The sequence below is a fragment of the Mus caroli genome, unplaced genomic scaffold (assembly GCF_978045245.1).
Source record: "Mus caroli unplaced genomic scaffold, Mus_caroli_1 scaffold_2, whole genome shotgun sequence".
Lineage (NCBI taxonomy): Eukaryota > Metazoa > Chordata > Mammalia > Rodentia > Muridae > Mus > Mus caroli.
Genome location: NW_028227257.1, coordinates 142735428 through 142753226, shown reverse-complemented (window position 1 = coordinate 142753226; position 17799 = coordinate 142735428). Strand labels below are relative to the sequence as shown.

Below are 17799 nucleotides of genomic sequence, written 5' to 3'. Positions count from 1 at the left end.
AAGGGAAGGATTTTTTCAAGGAACAAATGTAAAAGTCAGCACTTCAGAAAATAAAACATATCCTTCCCCGAGTGCTTATGAAAACAAAGCCACAACTAGGGAAGTTTCCTTCAAAACAAAACCAGCACTTTTGTTCTGTCAATATAAAATCAAATATTATAAGAAGTGACATAATTAGACTTGGGTAGAAAGTATAAAAATATAAAGGTGAAAATATCTCTTCTGACCACCTCTGTAGTTACTAAACGGGTCACTTCATTCTTAAGTTGTAACTGTAAGACAATGCTAAGTCTGTTAAGTCAACACAGACATGTACCATGTAAAAGCTAATAGCATTCCAACTACAATCCATTAGGAAAGCATGTAAGCTTTTCAGTAAGAAAAAGATTTGGGGGCTGGAGCAATGCCTCAGCAGTTAAGAGCACTCAACTGCTCTTCCAAAGGTCCTGAGTTCAATTCCCAGCAAGCACATAATGGATCACAACCATCTGCAATGGGATCTGATACTCTCTTCTGGCGTGTCTGAAGACAGCTACAGTGTGTGTGTGTGTGTGTGTGTGTGTGTGTGTGTGTGTAATAAACACATAATTAAAAAAAGAAGAGAAAAGAAAAAGATTTGGCTCCTCAGAGATATGGTACAAGGGACCAGGGAACAGAATAGTGTATATATTTGGGAAATCAATAATATAATCAACAATAATCTCACAGTACACACTGATTGGTTTTCATTTGTCTTTAAAAGTTACACTAAAATGCCAATTGACTTCCTTGTGAACATGAATCCTTACAAAGGGTCAAGTCTTCCAAAGCACAATTAATTCTTCAGTGAAGAAAGAACAAAAATAGGTGGGTGAGCTAAACAAGCTACTTTAAAATTTTTGATATATGTTTAAAAAAAAATCACAAAAGCTACTGGATTTTTGTTTTAAGTCTAGGATTATCCCAAAGAACAGAAATACTCATAAATACTAAGTTCCCCACATAGATAGCAGTATATAATGCAGACCATTTTTGGCCTCTTTGGGTGTGTTCTGCTTAGTTTTGCAATGAATGGTTACTATTACAGGGAACCATGACCAATCAAAATGCAGAATTTGGATCCCAATCCAAACAGAGACAACTCCCACACAAAAGGCTCAGGGAACACTGCAGAAAAGTGGACTGAAAGATTATAAGGGCCAGAGAATCAGAGGGTTTGTTATGAGACTGTGTCTCCTAGAATCCTCAGAAGCTACACCCATAAAGTCTCACCAACATGAGCTGAACATGTACAACAACCAACAGGCATGCCAAAGTGAATGGGGGAAAAACCACAAGGTCTCAATCCTACCAAAGAATTATACACAACTAAGGAATGCTGGAAGGGGACAAAGTCTTCCACAGGGAAGAGCACAGGTAACTGGTTATCCAATGCTAAGTGATAAGTCCTGAAAACATACACAAGGAACATAATACAGACTGTGCAGGTTATATTTAGGTGTATATATATATATATATATATATATATATATATATATATATATACACACACACACACACACATGCGCGCGCACGCGCGCGCGTGTGCGCGTATGTATATACATATAAACAGTTAGTGAAAAAGAGTCCATGAATTTGAAAAAGAGCAAGGAAGGGTATATGGGAGAGTTTGGAGGAAGAAAAGGGAATGAGAAAATAATGTAATTAAATTATAATATCAAAAGTAAAATTAAAAAATGAAATTTTTAAAAAGACAAGTGAAAATCACCTTCTCTCCTTATTTTGGCCTTCAACTACTGAGACTAATGGTGTGTCTAGGTTGTGAGCTGGAGAGTTCTAGGGTAATGTTCCCTGCAGCACCATTGGGAGTTCTCCTCCTGAGCCAGAGAGCAAAAGCATTGCCTGTCTTTGGCCTGCAGGCTTGACCTAGGCAAGATTCTACTCTCCCAAGATAAGAGGTCAGAAGGCACTAGCTAAGCTGGCAGGCAAAGTCTAGATTTACCAGAGTGATAAAGATCTATGAGGTTTTCATATTTTTGAACTATTTGTATTGACTTTATGGGTTGAACATTCTTAACCTAAAATGCCAACATCTGATATTGGAGTATTTCAGATCTATACATGTTCAAACTATGTGCATCTAACAAAGAAAAGTTAGCAGCAAGATGTGACAGACAGCCCAAGAAACCCGGTGGTTGGCAGAGCTTTAAAAGGAGGAGGAGGAAAAGAAAGAGGGAGAGAAAGTGGAGGAAGGGGAGAAGGAAGAAGAGGAGGAGGAAGAGGAGCAGCAGCATGATGACTACTGTCCCCTGAAACAAACAAAACTCCCTGGTGTGTTAGTCTAGTAACAAACGCAAAAGCAGCAGCTCAGTGTCACTAAGAGGCACAACCAACCAGAGGGCGGGAAAGCCAGAGTCACCCACAACTTGCTCCTTTTCTCCCAAATGCAATGTGGTTAACATAATTCTTCAACCAGAAAAATTCATTCATATGACTGCATTATTGGATCTTTACTAGCATGCCGTCTTTGTTGAGGTAATTTATGCTTCTTGGGAATCATAAAATACCAGCAGAAATAAAAGCTTTATTTTCTACCACCATCTTGTGAAAGGATAAGCAATAGAAATCAAAATTTGTGGTATATTCTTCAAACTTTCTTGTTTATATGTTAGACAAAGTCCTTAAATCTCTATTTTAAACCTCTAGTAATAAGAAACAATATTAATAAGAAATCCATTACTTTAAATTAACATTTTAAATGTTTTTTTCATATATATAGTAGACTGGGATTAAGAAAAGAAAATAGATGGAAGAGTTTCACACACTGAAAATGAACATGCCAAGCCAGCGAGTAAGAAGGCATCCCAAGCACATTACAGCAAACACTGCTTCAACAGTTGGCAGCATCTGGTCCAAGGCCATGCCTAAAGTGAAAGTCCCAGATTCTAACAGAACAATGCTCCAGGACAATACACCCACTATTGTTTACTACAATTCAAGCATGAGACTTTTGTTTGGTATTCTTTAAGGCCCCAGAGGCTTACAGAAAGCAAACTTCATGGGTCCTTAACATTCTCTAAAACAATACTTTTTTTTTTAAGCCAATGCTTTTTAAGACCAAAGTCCAATCTATAACGTTCCATTGAATTAGTTCAAAGATCTAGTGTGATAGCTGATAAAACTCTGAAAGCCATTTTGTAAAACTTAAGACAGAAACTGCAAACAATTTGTTTGTCTTAAAACATCTATTCTGCACAAGAGGCTGCAATGTTTTTTAACATTGAGTTAATCAGGATGCCATAATGTCACCAAAATACTGACATTGGAAACATGTGAGTTACAAAGGTCCAAAGACAATCTGCTTTTCTCAGGAAACACAACACCCCGCCTTACTAACACTTTCAGCATGGCACATACAAAACATAGCACCCTGCAGTTAAGCAAACCGCCTTTAAATTTTCTGTCTGGCAGCAATCCACATGCATGTCTGTATGTTTTTACAAGTACTCTATGTATTTCATTGCGTCAGCTGCATTTCTTTGAGTTTTAAATGGTCTGGGATCATTTTATGAAATGTTCTATATATTTATATGGAAAATAATGCACACTGGAAAACAGCATCAGTCTGATATTTACATATCCACTTTTTTATCCACCATCTAGCACTATAATTTCAAATGTTCCAAAATACCTTTTCACTCAGAAACACAGCACCAAATGCAGTTTCACAAACTAGCTAACTCTTAATGAGAAAATCTTCAGGTCAGAGTATTGCCACAGAAGAGCACAAACCAACAATGTGCTGATGTAGGTGGCCATATGAACAGTAAGAAGTACATGTCATCCTTTTCCCTGAGAACTGTCTGTCAGACAGAAAATTAAGAACAAAACAACATACACTTTTCTTTAACCTCCTGTCTTGACAACTTTCTTCTGATTCAAATTTAAAAAATCAATTATATTATCTCCCAAGTAAACACTTTTCTTTTTTAATGTTGTTCTGAGACAGGGTTCCAGGCTGTCTTAGAACTCACAATGTAGACCAGGCTGACCTCAAAATCATAGAGACCCTCCTGCCTCTGCCTCTGCCTCCTGAGTGCTTTAGGCATACACCACCATACCCAGCAGGAAAACACTTTTCAATTAATTTATTTTACTTCTGTATTTAAAATACCTTGTCAACAATATAGACCATCTGATAAGAGCCCACACATCTTTTAACCAAAAAGGTCTATAAGAGGCTCCTGACAAGGTTCCCTGTCACAACAGTGTGAAGGACACTGCCTTCTCGCAGCAGAATGGGCACTACAGGTCTGTCTCCACTATAATACCATTTTTTTTAATGGCCACAAGACAACACTGTCATAGTGTAGGACTCACAGCAATACAAGTTCATTCCAGCAGAGAACATGGCTGTGCTGAAACAGAGAGCTCCAGAAAGAAAAGACTGGCCTTCTTCAGTCTCAACCTATGTTTTCTAGTCTCCAACTGTACATACTTTTAAATATTTAATAAGATATACCAGATTGCCACAGGATGTTTAATTAATAGAATAAGAGTTTGGGCAAGACTCAATGGAAAGGTGCTATAAATTATTTTATACAGCTCCCAAACCCTTGCATTTGCCTTAGGCTTAAAGTTCCTAGAAAACCTGGTAGACAGAGTTTTTACAACAAAAATACAAAATAAATCATAAAAATGCTGTGGTTATATATGAGGTCTCATTTTGCACATTGGTAACTAGTATGTAAACACACCCCCACACAAATTATTTCTGGTTCTCTGTCCCTCACCCATGGCTGACTATATTTGAAGAAGGCATGGCATACTCTCAAATCAATTATTGAAAAATATGCCATCACAATTTGTATGAAGTGTATAACAACTGTATACTAACTAACTGTCACCAAATTCCATAACTGGGGCTCTCTGGAGGCCTCTGAAAGAAGCTGCTCGAGTGGCAGTTGACTCGGAGCTTGCACTGCTTTCACTTTTAACATACCAGGGGTCAAGGCAGGAAAACTTAGATCTAATGCCTACTGAGCTATCCAATCTTTGTCTCTAGGATGTCTCAGGCAAGAAAAGACAAACTACTCAACACCTTTGATTCCTATAATTAGAAAGGCCTGCCCTTTAAAAGTCAGGGTTTAAACAGAAACTATCAGCCATATAATCTCATTGCTCGATTTCATGGAGTTTAAGATACTATCTTTCTCTCCTACAACCATAAATGCTAATCCAAGCTGTAATCAGATTTAATTTTCCAGATGAGAAGATGGGAATCTGCTGCAAACAGAGTAATCATACACTCCACTGTTCTTTCTCTAATGGTATTTTCCAATTTTATACACCAAAACTGTAGGCTAAGAAAATAGTCCAAAAAATTGTAACAGCTTTTGAGGATCAGTTCAATCTTTCTCTAAACATGTTTAGAAGTAAATTTTATGTTCAAGAATTCCTTCTATAATGGGAAGCTAAAAGTTTTCTGAGAGTGTGATTACAAACTAGACTGACACAAATAGAAAGCTTCAAAGATGGATATTCTCATTAAACCTATTAAAGCTACAAAAACTTACTGTGCTTACTTTATAACCATAAAATACTCAAATTGCTGGTTTAGCATTTTAAGTGAACATAATTATTCTAGGAATGCTTAGAATCACTATGATAGAATCACTTCTATCATAGTTAAATCTTACCTATTTATAAAGTCACATTTTAAAAGGAATATTTTAAATACTTTGCATAGTTTAAAAATCAGTTTTCCCATTTGAAATGTGAATAAAGAAAATAACCAATAAAAAATCAGTTTTCCTTTTCTTGACAATGAAACAGGAAGAGTTTGTCATATTTTTATGTTTTAAGTTAAAAATTACTAGTCCTAAAATGGAAATTTGATCCTAAAAACTCAGAAGAGTATAAATAAATAACCCACTAATGAGAAGCACAGTATCTCTAATTTCTTCAAATGAACATTTATTGGTTTCTATATCCCAATGGAATTATCCCCTAAAAAATTTTTATCACCTACTGTATGTATTCACTTTTTGCTCTAAAACATGAAAATTGTAAGACATAAAAACACTGAGCTGATTTTAACCATGACTCATTTCTAGGAAGCATTTCCTCTCAACACTGAAATTTCAAATTCAATTACATACTATTTCACAGCAGCCAGTCTGATTACATAGACACAACATACTTGGCCACTGACATATATTTTTTAAAAGAGAAAAGAAAAGAGAAGAGAGAAGAGAGAAGAGAGAAGAGAGAAGAGAGAAGAGAGAAGAGAGAAGAGAAAACAGTGCTTCTCAATGAAGAACAGAAAACCCACCTCTGTGATAAGCAATAGTGCATTCACGTGCGGATTCCTCCTCAAACTAACAGACTCTGCTCTTCCGACATACTCTGCTCCGCCGTGGCTATTAGTGCATAAACAGCAGACACTGACCTATTGTTTTCAGCTGTTGGAGTTATGAATGTAGTACAGTTACCAATTAAGTGAATCAACAAGTCCTAAATGCATCAGCTGCTCTGCAAATAATGAGTCCTTTGACATCATAGAGCAAAATCCAAAGAATTCATCTTGCTGTCTGCAGAAGGCGAAAATATTTTAACTTCCCCAGTTACTGATAACTTAAAAATGTGTCACATAACTAACTTCACTTACAAAAGGAATATAACTCAGATCCTTAAAATTTACACCACATATGCTCAAAGGGATGTTCTCAGTTAAATGTTACCATTTCCCTTACTATACCCCAGTTTTCAACCCAGTCATTTACATACAAAGTTATAATTTCTGTTATTTAGTTCAGAGTTTGAAGCTAATTTCCAAGATCTATAAAGTTGATCAATAACACATTTAGATAGGTATCACCTTTTTAAATAATTATAATCTTAATTTCATGGGAGTTTTCCCATGACTTACAATTTATTTTATCATAGCTTGATGTTGTTCTCTGCAGAATTGGGACTAGAACCTGGGGCCTCAGGCATGCAAACCAAATGCTCTACCACTGAGCTACACAGCCTTGGCCCTATCCTGTCCTTTTTGAATATCGCATTTTTATGTCTATGTAACTATTTTATACTTAAATTATAGCTGTGCCTTTGATACACAAAAGGTGGCATTATTACATATTTTATAGATATATAATATCTGTGATTGTGTGGGGAAAATGAGACGATTATTTATTCAAAACTATTGATGGACTACCAGCTATATGTCAGTAGCACTGTGACAGGTGTGTTATACAAAATTTCTGTTTTTTACTTTCATAACAAAGTTATCCTTGGGAACTATCATGTCAGTTTTATTATAAAGAAAGCAATAAGTTTGTCTAGGGTTTTAAACTAACTTGGCTAACATTTAAAAGTCAGTATGCATTTGAGGTACAAATGCTACACACCCAGCCCAGGTGATGAACAAGACCCCCAAGAGTTTAAATTTAACAGAGCATAAATGGGGAACACAGTACTTAACAAGCAGCTGCCTTGGAGCTGACCAAGAGCTAAAGCAGAGATTAGCCTAGAGGCATGGAGCCTTGTCCAAAAGAGAAGAGAAAAGGCTTCTTGGAAGAGAGACAGAGAAGTGGGGGAGTCTAGATCTAGATCAATAGTCAAGCCCATAATGCCACGCCCTCGTTATGAACAGAACAGAGCCAAAATATGTTATGGAGTCAGGTCCCATGCTTTACTTAGCTTGTTTCCCACAAAAATCTCTTCTGTTACAAATAAACAACAAATAGAATAGAAAAGAATAAGCTAATTAAATACCCTGTTTCTTCAAGTGGATAAAAAGGCCTATTTCAAAACATCCAATTGAAGAAAAGCCTTTGACTGCCATGTGCTTCCTAAGATCATGTTGGCATGTGGTAAAAACACAATAAATATTAATTGCTGGGATATTGTTAACCCCAAAGGAGAAATAAGCAAGCACTATAAATGAGATGACTATAGACATATAGGTGTACCTCACATTGGAATAAGGGTGTTCCTGAAGTAAAATTTTATAAACCTAATTAAAAATGTTCCCATTGCCTTCTAATACTTACCTAGAAAGTTATAACTGTCTAAGAACCGAGTTTCTCTATGTTCTGTGATTGCAGATCGTCAAGCCACCATTTATTTGCCTCCTGGCATCTGTTTGCTAATGATCTGTAAACATCATGCACTAGGGACTATACTGATTTTCAGAAACCCTGAGGTGAATCTTTGTAAACGGAAGACTCTTTCTGCTCATTTCTTTGCTTTATGAGTTTACAAACTCAGTTTTAGAAACAGAATCCCACTCAAAACATTTGCAGAACAACTATAACCCCACTAGCTACCATTTACTGGGTGCCTAGGCACACCAACTAAATTTTTATTATTTTTTATTATTTTATTATTTTATGTAACTTCAGCAGTTTAACCTTGTTTAATCAAAATGACCCTGCAAAGTTTAAAAAAGAAAAAAGAAAGAAAAGTATCTCCTTAAAAATACAAACTGTGAAGCTCACTGGGAGCAAATCAACAGTTAAGTAACACAGGCAGGACTCAGCCAAGGCCTGTCAAATACCAAAGAATCCATCGCTAGCTTTCTTCTTTGGCTTTATTTATTTACATCCTCCTGTTGATCTGTCTTCTCATCATTATTGTGACTCAACAATAAGAATACATCTGGACAAATAACGACAACATATTGTCATGGAACAAGCCTTAGCAGACTATGAATGAGAGCTTTCCAATCCCTCTACTTCAACTCCTGTGCCAAGTTCAGAATATAAAGAAAATGATTGCAAAATAATTAGCATTCAGTTATAATAAATACAATAGTTAAGAGATATGGATTCGTGAACAAAACTTAGAATGTTTGAAAGTTAGAGGTTCTTCTTGTATCATCAATGAGAAATATTTTTGCTATAAACAAACAAACCAAAAGGGAGTTTAAAAAAAAAATGATTTTCTGACTCAAGGAAATACTTCCAAGGACCTCTAAATAACACTGAGAACCTGAGAGACTGGACTAAACTAATGCACACAAGGTAAATAATAAAAGGTGTTATCCCTGAGAGCAGAACTGTCACCAAGATATTCTTAGACATAGTGACTCACCTGCAATCCAAGCACTTGGGAGACTAAGGAAGGAGGGTAAGAGTTTATGGCAGACTTGGGTACACAGAGAGCTCCAGGCCAGCCAAGGTTGTTGGTGAGACTGTCTCAAAAAACCAAAGTGGAACAAACTTCTTAATGGAGGGATTCTCTGTCCCTGGGAAAACTATTGCCTACCCCTAGCTGTACCATCAGAGAATGGATACCTAACCACAGGTTTTTATACTAAAATATATGTAACTAAAATTTACAGTTCCAAGAATCTTCAGTGTGCCTGTACCATACACTGAGTACACTCACTGCTGCTTCAACAGTTACCACTTATCTCCAGAATGTTTCACTTTTTCCAGCAGAAGCTCTGAACCCATTAACTACGACCTCCTCTTCCTTTTTCTTTTCTGTTCTTTTCTTTTCTTTCTTTTATGTATTTGTACGTGTGTGTGTGTGTGTGTGTGTGTGTGTGTTGTTTCTTTGTTTGCTTGTTGTTGTTATATTTTTTGAGGCAGGGTTTCTCTGTGTGTAGCCTTGGCTGTCCTGCAACTCACTCTGTAGAACAGGCCCACCTACCTCTCCTATCTCTGCTTCCTGAGTGCTGGGATTAAAGGTGTACACCACCACCACTTTTTATTCCTTCATCTCATTTGACTTTGTACCTCTGTTAATTAATATGATTAGGCAGCCCATGTAAATGTAATCATGCAGTATTTGTTCTTTTGTAATGGTATGTTTTAATGTGGCCTAATGACTTTAAAGTCTGTCTTATAAGTAACAATTGCTTTCCTTTTAAAAATGAACACTACTCTGCATCTGTAGGCGTATTGTCTGCCTCCTATCCCATCTTGGAGCTTGGGTTATTTTCCTTTTGATGTTGTATATAACACACTATAAACTTAGATGTGCAAACATCTGTCCAGTGACTGCTTTTACTGCTATTGGGTATATGTCCACTAGAATTATTGCATAATAGAGTTCTATCTTAAACTTTTTAGCCATTCATGGTGACCTAGGCCCTTAACAGTAGGCAAAGGCATGTAAATCAGTTTAATCTACATAGAAAATTCCAGACCCCTAGGTCTGCATAGAGAGAACCTGTCTCAAAACCAACAAACAAAGCAACAAAAATTTAAAGACCTATACTCCTATTCACATGCTTCATGACCTTTCTGCTATAAGACTGTTACTATGAGGAATTAAAAGGATGGCTCAGGAGTTACAGGCATTGGCTGTTCTTTAGAGGACCTAAGTTTGATTCCCAGCACCCACGTGGCAACTCATAACCATCTGCAACTCCAGTGCCAGGGGATATGAAATTCTAATCTGTGAACAGGGCATGCAAGTAATTCACAGACATACATGCAGACAAAACACCAAAACATCTAAAATAAATGAAGACTTTTTTTTTATTTTTAATATTTTTATTACATATTTTCCTCAATTACATTTCCAATGCTATCCCAAAAGTCCCCCATAGCGCCCCCCATTTCCCTACCCACCCATTCCCATTTTTTTTTAAAGATTTATTTATTTTTATTATATATAAGTACACTGTAGCTGTCTTCAGACACTCCAGAAGAGGGAGTCAGATCTCGTTACAGATGGTTGTGAGCCACCATGTGGTTGCTGGGATTTGAACTTCGGACCTTCAGAAGAGCAGTTGGGTGCTCTTACCCACTGAGCCATCTCACCAGCCCGAAGACTTTTTTTAAATTGTCACCAACAGTTTAGAATTTTAAGCCAAGCCATTATGAGCAACCCACCCAACTTCTGTTTCTTAACTATCAATCCCTAACGAGCTAAATCAATTTCGTTTCCTAGAAAATATTGTTCATATATTAGATTACATTAATGGATTTCCAAATATTAAACCATCCCTGCATCCCTGGGATGAAGCCTACTTGATCATGATGGATGATTGTTTTGATGTGTTCTTGGATTCGGTTAGCAAGAACTTTATTGAGGATTTTTGCATCAATATTCATAAGGGAAATTGGTCTGAAGTTCTCTATCTTTGTTGAGGCTTTCTGTGGTTTAGGTATCAGAGTAATTGTGGCTTCATAGAATAAATAGGGTAGAGTACCTTCTGTTTCTATTTTGTGGAATAGTTTGAAGAGAACTGGAATTAGGTCTTCTTTGAAGGTCTGATAGAACTCTGTACTAAACCCATCTGGTCCTGGGCTTTTTTTGGCTGGGAGACTATTAATGACTGCTTCTATTTCTTTAGGGGATATGGGACTGTTTAGGTCATTAATCTGATCCTGATTTAACTTTGGTACCTGGTATCTGTCTAGAAATTTGTCCATTCATCCAGGTTTTCCAGTTTTCTTGAGTATAGCCTTTTGTAGTAGGATCTGATGATGTTTTGGATTTCCTCAGATTCTGTTGTTATGTCTCCCTTTTCATTTCTGATTTTGTTAATTAGGATACTGTCCCCGTGCCCTCTAGTGAGTCTGGCTAAGGGTTTATCTATCTTGTTGATTTTCTCAAAGAACCAGCTTCTGGTATGGTTGATTCTTTGAATAGTTCTTTTTGTTTCTATTTGGTTGATTTCAGTCCTGAGTTTGATTATTTGGTGCCTTCTACTCCTCTTGGGTGAGTTTGCTTCCTTTTGTTCTAGAGCTTTTAGGTGTGTTGTCAAGCTGCTCGTGTATGTTCTCTCTAGTTTCTTTTTGGAGGCACTCAGAGCCATCAGCTTTCCTCTTGGAATGATTTCATTGTGTCCCATAAGTTTGGGTATGTTGTGGCTTCATTCCATTCTTATCTCCTTGTACTAAAGTCAAGTCTACGTGGATCAAGGAACTCCACATAAAACCAGAGACACTGAAGTTTATAGAGGAGAAAGTGGGGGAAAGCCTCCAAGATATGGGAACAGGAGAAAAATTCCTGAACAGAACAGCAATGGCTTGTGCTGTAAGATCGAGAATTGACAAATGGTACCTCATAAAATTGCAAAGCTTCTGTAAGGCAAAAGATACTGTCAATAAGACAAAAAGACCACCAACAGATTGGGAAAGAATTTTTACCAATCCTAAATCAGATAGGGGACTAATATCCAATATATATAAAGAACTCAAGAAGATGGACTCCAGAAAATCAAATAACCCCATTAAAAATGGGGTACAGAACTAAACAAAGAATTCCTAACTGAAGAATACCGAATGGCTGAAAAACACCTGAAAAAATGTTCATCATCCTTAATCATCAGGGAAATGCAAATCAAAACAACCCTGAGATTCCACCTCACACCCATCAGAATGGCTAGGATCAAAAATTCAGGTGACAGCAGATGCTGGTGAGGATGTGGAGAAAGAGGGACACTCCTCCATTGTTGGTGGGATTGCAAGCTGGTACAACCATTCTGAAAATCAGTCTGATGATTCCTCAGAAAATTGGACATAGTACTACCGGAAGATCCAGCAATTCCTCTCCTGGGCATATACCCAGAAGATGTTCCAACTTGTAATAGTACACATGCTCCACTATGTTCCTAGCAGCCTTATTTTTAATAGCCAGAAGCTGGAAAGAACCCAGTTGTCCCTCAACAGAGGAATGGATACAGAAAATGTGGTACATTTACCCAATGGAGTACTACTCAGCAATTAAAAACAATGAATTCATGAAACTCTTAGGCAAATGGATGCATCTGGAAGATATCATCCTGAGTGAGGTAAGCCAATCACAAAAGAACACACATGGTATGTACTCACTGATAAGCGGATAATAGCCCAGAAACTTAGAATATCCAAGATACAATTTGCAAAACACATGAAACTCAAAAAGAAGGAAGACCAAAGTGTGAATACTTTGTTCCTTCTTAGAATGGGGAACGAAATACCCATGAAAGGAGTTTCAGAGATAAAGTTCGGAGCTAAGAAGGAAGGAAAGGCCATCCAGAGACTGTCCCACCCGGGGATCCATCCCATATACAACCACCAAACCCAGGCACTATTTGCATATGCCAGAAAGATTTTGCTGACAGGACCCTGACATAGCTCTCTCTTGTGAGTGTATGCCAATGCCTGGCATATACAGAAGTGAATGCTCACAGTCATCTATTGGATGGAACACAGGGCCCCTAATGACGGAGCTAGAGAAAAGTACCCAAGGAGCTAAAGGGGTTTGCAGCCCTATAGGAGGAACAACAATATGAACTAACCAGTATCCCCCAGAGCTTGTGTCTCTAGTTGCATATGTAGCAAAGGATCACCTAGTAGGCCATCAATGGGGAGGAGAGGCCATTGGTATTGCAAAGATCATATGCCCCAGTACAGAGGAATGCCAAGGCCAGGAAGCAGGAGTAGGTGGGTTGGGGAGCAGGATGGGGAGAGGGTATAGGGGGCTTTGGCTTTGGGGATAGCATTTGAAATGTAAATGAAGAAAATAATTTAAAAAAAAAGAAAATATTGGCATCTTTTTCTCTTCCTCACCCTCCAAATCAGAGCCTTTCAAACTATGTGCTATCACAAGGTACAGATATGTGCTTATACGTGTCAGCATTTAACCACACTAACACCTTTTTAAAAATCTAAACATAAAGAACTGTGTCCACAATCAAAAGTACAATAGATTTTAAATATGGCTGCCAAAAGCATAAGCTTATGTAAGCATACAGCATGATTACATACATATGAGTGTATAATAAGCATGTGGCATACTCACATACAGTGTTCCTGACTGACCCTTTCAAGGCCCAGCATCCACAACTCCCTAGCCACTTCACCAGAGATGTCCTTCTTATTCTTACTGCTATCCAATGCTGTCTACTTTATGAGAAATTTCTATGGAAGTTTCTTCTCTACTCTCCTCCCACTGGCCTAGCGGTAAAGTATATGTCCTCTTGTTGCCACTTCTAGCTATTCTTTCTTACTCTCCAAACTCAAGCCTTTGCCCTCAGCTCCTCAGACTATACCCCACACTACTGTTTTGTATCATATACTAATTCCAAGGCCAGCCCTACTCCCCAGAACCTGTAGACTCTCACTCTGACACGCTTCCCACCACTGCCATTGGCTTACAATCCATTCAAATTCTAGGACTTTTCATTCCCTGGCTTCCCTCCCCACAATCTTGTCCTCATTCAACCTCATCTACTCACTTGGGTATGTTGAAAATGAAATATCCCACATAGGATCATGTGTTAAATGCTTCATTTGGTTCATGGCTACTGATCCTTTTACGAGGAAGTTCTGGAAAATTCACAAGGTGGCCCTATCTACAGAACTAGGATAATGTAGGTGTGCTTTTTAAGTTTGTAACTACTCCTGTCTAGTTGCTGCCTCTCTTTTCTCTGGGCTTCCTGTCCATCATGATTGTGAACTACCTCTACTATATGTAACCACCTCCATAATATAAATTTTCTGAACCTGTGTGTCAAAATAACCCCTCTTTTCTTTTGTTTTCTCATCTTTTATCACAACTAGAAAGGAGCTAATAATAGGCATGCCCCCATACTTTAAATGTTACCACTGCTGCACTAAAACCCTCAAGGCTCCTGTTGCAAATGTCTCAGTGCCTAGCATGCCCAACCACCTTCTCTGTCTCAATGCCCCTCAATCCCACATGAGTGTACACTCTCAATCTTCCCACTGCTTTCATCTGTTCAGGTCCATGTTGCCTTCCTTCACCAGTTTACAACCCATTATTAAAACTATCCCTTAATACACATCCTCTACCTCTGTGCCCAAGCCTCACTTTGTTTTCCTTCCTGGGCCAAAGCCTAAACATTGTTAAACACAGCTTTTCACCTGTCCCTTTATGGGACTGGGCCTGGGACAAGTATGCGATTGCACTGACAACCTTTCTGTAAATCTATGAGTAGCTGTGAGCTTCACTATAACTTGGTTAATTATGTAAGTTCAAAAAGGGGGGTTTATATTTCTTAATATCACTTAAATATGACAAGTATATCTAGTTATAAAAAAGAATATACTGGGTTGGTTTTTATCACATGTGGGGAACAGGGGGCATGAAAAGAGATGATTCATCTTTATCCAACAAAAAAGTACAGTAGCTCCAAATAGATACCAGATCATCTGGCAAATAAAAGAAGCTACACAAAATCCAGGGAGCCAGGCATCTCCAGCTTTCCTTTGTAGCTATCAAATACCAGGTTTCACAAGGACACAAAACAAAACTTTTACCTAGCCCTCAAAATCCACCACCCCATACACCAGCTTGCCATGTTTTTCCAAAGCTTATATTAGAAAGGACTACCTGGTGTGTGCTTCTCCTAATAGCTACAGTGGTAAGGGAAAGAAATATCTCACAGTTGCCACTGTGATCATTACTGAACTGGACTCAGAGAAGTATACCTGTAGAAGCCAACAAAAATTATTTCACAATTCATGATAAATATCTTGTGCAGTACTACTTACTCTACAGATCCTTTCTACAGTGTTACATTTACCATGATAATTTACATAACTCGTATAAAGCAGCCATATTCCAATTCTTTGTTCTCTTTAAAAAGAAACAGCACAGCATTTTAAATTAATGATACACTTCTGAATACAATCCTATCAGGTATTTTTAAGGAGGTTCATAACAGGGACATTGATAATTTACCAAATAAATTTACTGCGATCAGTTCTATTCTAAAAATTCACAGAGACTATTAATGAAAGCAAATGTTAATTTACTATTTTTACCCTTCCTACTCCAGCTATTTACTGGAACTTAACTCATAGAGAGTATCATTTTTAATGGCATTCTCTGAAAATGGTATAGGGCAACTACTGTATAATTATCTCCCAGGCTGCAAATTTTCAGCATTTTGCACACTTTATAGTGTAGTTACAAACACTAAAGAATGTAAACTCAATGGTCAAGTAAACAAAAAAGGTATTCTTTGGTTTCAAAACTTCATTAACCATAATAAATTCAATTAGACACAGTATGAGGTTTCCTCAAAGCCATACAATAATAACCCAAGTATTGTATTGTTCATAAATTTTCATTGTTATACAAGCTTGTCACATTTCACTCTTAATAGGAACTGACTCAAAGAGATCTTGGAACAAAAGTATCCTAACCAAGCAGCAGTTCCCAAAGTGTCATGCTAAAAAAACACCACTCCCCAATTCACACAATTCAAACAATAACCCTCAGACAACAGCTTCTTTATTATCAAAACAATGCACACTACTTTTCTGTGACCAAGTGATGCTACCTCAAAACAAATGAAAGGAAAGCTAAAGATGCATTACCTAGTTTAACATCAATAGCAATAACATACTTTAAAAACTGATCAATTACATATTATTCACTGTATGATATTTTGTGGCTCTAACAATGATGCAACTTTACTGAAAGCAAACACATTAAAATTCCTTAAAGGAATTCCTAACACTAACAGTCTTCATTAAAATTAAAACTAAAACTAACTTAACCTATAAAAGATCAATTCCTGTTACTGAAAAAAATAAAAAGATTATGGCTAGGCAGAAAATTAAATAACAATCAAAGTGAGGGTTCAAATAAAAGAGAACCTTAATAACAAAAATACTATAAGCAGCTATATTGTTTGAAAATATTCCTTCAAGATATTATTTGCTCCCCTGCAGTGTCAAAGCAACTGATTTTATACAATCTAATCACTGCCTCCAGATGTACCTTCTGTTTTTCAATCAGCAGGAACCATGGACCAGCATAAGCAGAATTCCTAACTAGATAATCAGCAAATGTGTAAAGTCCAACACCACCCCCCCAAGAACATTTGACCACATAACTGTCTCAATAAATTCACATGATTATAAAAAACTGTAGCACACTGTACAGACCCAGTTTGGAGATGACAGAAAAGCAAGCCATGGCAAACAATCTTTGTTCTGAAGATCAGGAATAACTTCTAATACAACACCCTCTCTCCTGCCTCCAAAAAAGGGGAGGAAAAGGTATGGTTTTACCTTATTAAATTACATTTACTAACAGATCTTACTCTGCCTTATCATATAAAATCCTTAAACTGGGAGGACACGAAAGCATAACTATAATTTAGCTTTTCAGGGCAACATAGCTATTTGTACATATACTAAAACCAAAACTGCTAGAACTCAACAACAGGAATGTTAGGCCCATCTGTTCAAAGAAAAAAGAAAAGACTTTGGTGGCACTGGACCCCAAAGGAATATAGTAATATAGTAATATTCCTTTTCCATCTTTATAGTCACCCTTACATTGGCAACCATCATCCCTAACTTAGAGCTGAAGAGATCCCACTTAGAGGTTAATTGCTTTCTCCTTAGTTATCCAGCTATTAAGGGACATAACTAAGACTAAATTCCAATTTGTATGACTCTGAAGTCCGGGATTTATCTGCATCAAGTTCCCTTCACCCTACCTACCACAGACTTTATGGACTAGACAAAGAAGCTAAATGCCACATTACAAATTTGTATAATATCCTTCTAAAACTAAGAATGTTTAAGTTCATAAAAAATATCAGAAAACAATCTGAAGCAGAAGAAAATTATCTGGCCTCCAACACTACCCTTAGGGTCTCTCTACATAGCCCTGGCAGTCCTAGAAATTTGCTGGCCTTGAATTCACAATGATCCGCCTGCCTCTGCCTTCAAGTGCTGAAAATAAAGGCACTCACCATCACAGCTGGCTCATTTCAACAGCTAAATCTCATATAACTTTGAGTTTAGAAATAGCACTTTTGTAGTTTTTAAAGTATGCTTTAGAATTCATGAAATCCCCCCAAAACCCAGTAGAAAAGTGAAGGGA

General features: G+C 37.3%; 1 protein-coding gene across 8 annotated transcripts in view; it reads right to left on the bottom strand.

Moving 5' to 3' along the window:
- The window catches only part of Dennd1a (DENN domain containing 1A), a 500745-nt gene that overhangs the window by 355022 nt on the left and 127924 nt on the right, over positions 1-17799 (bottom strand). The window lies entirely within an intron of this gene.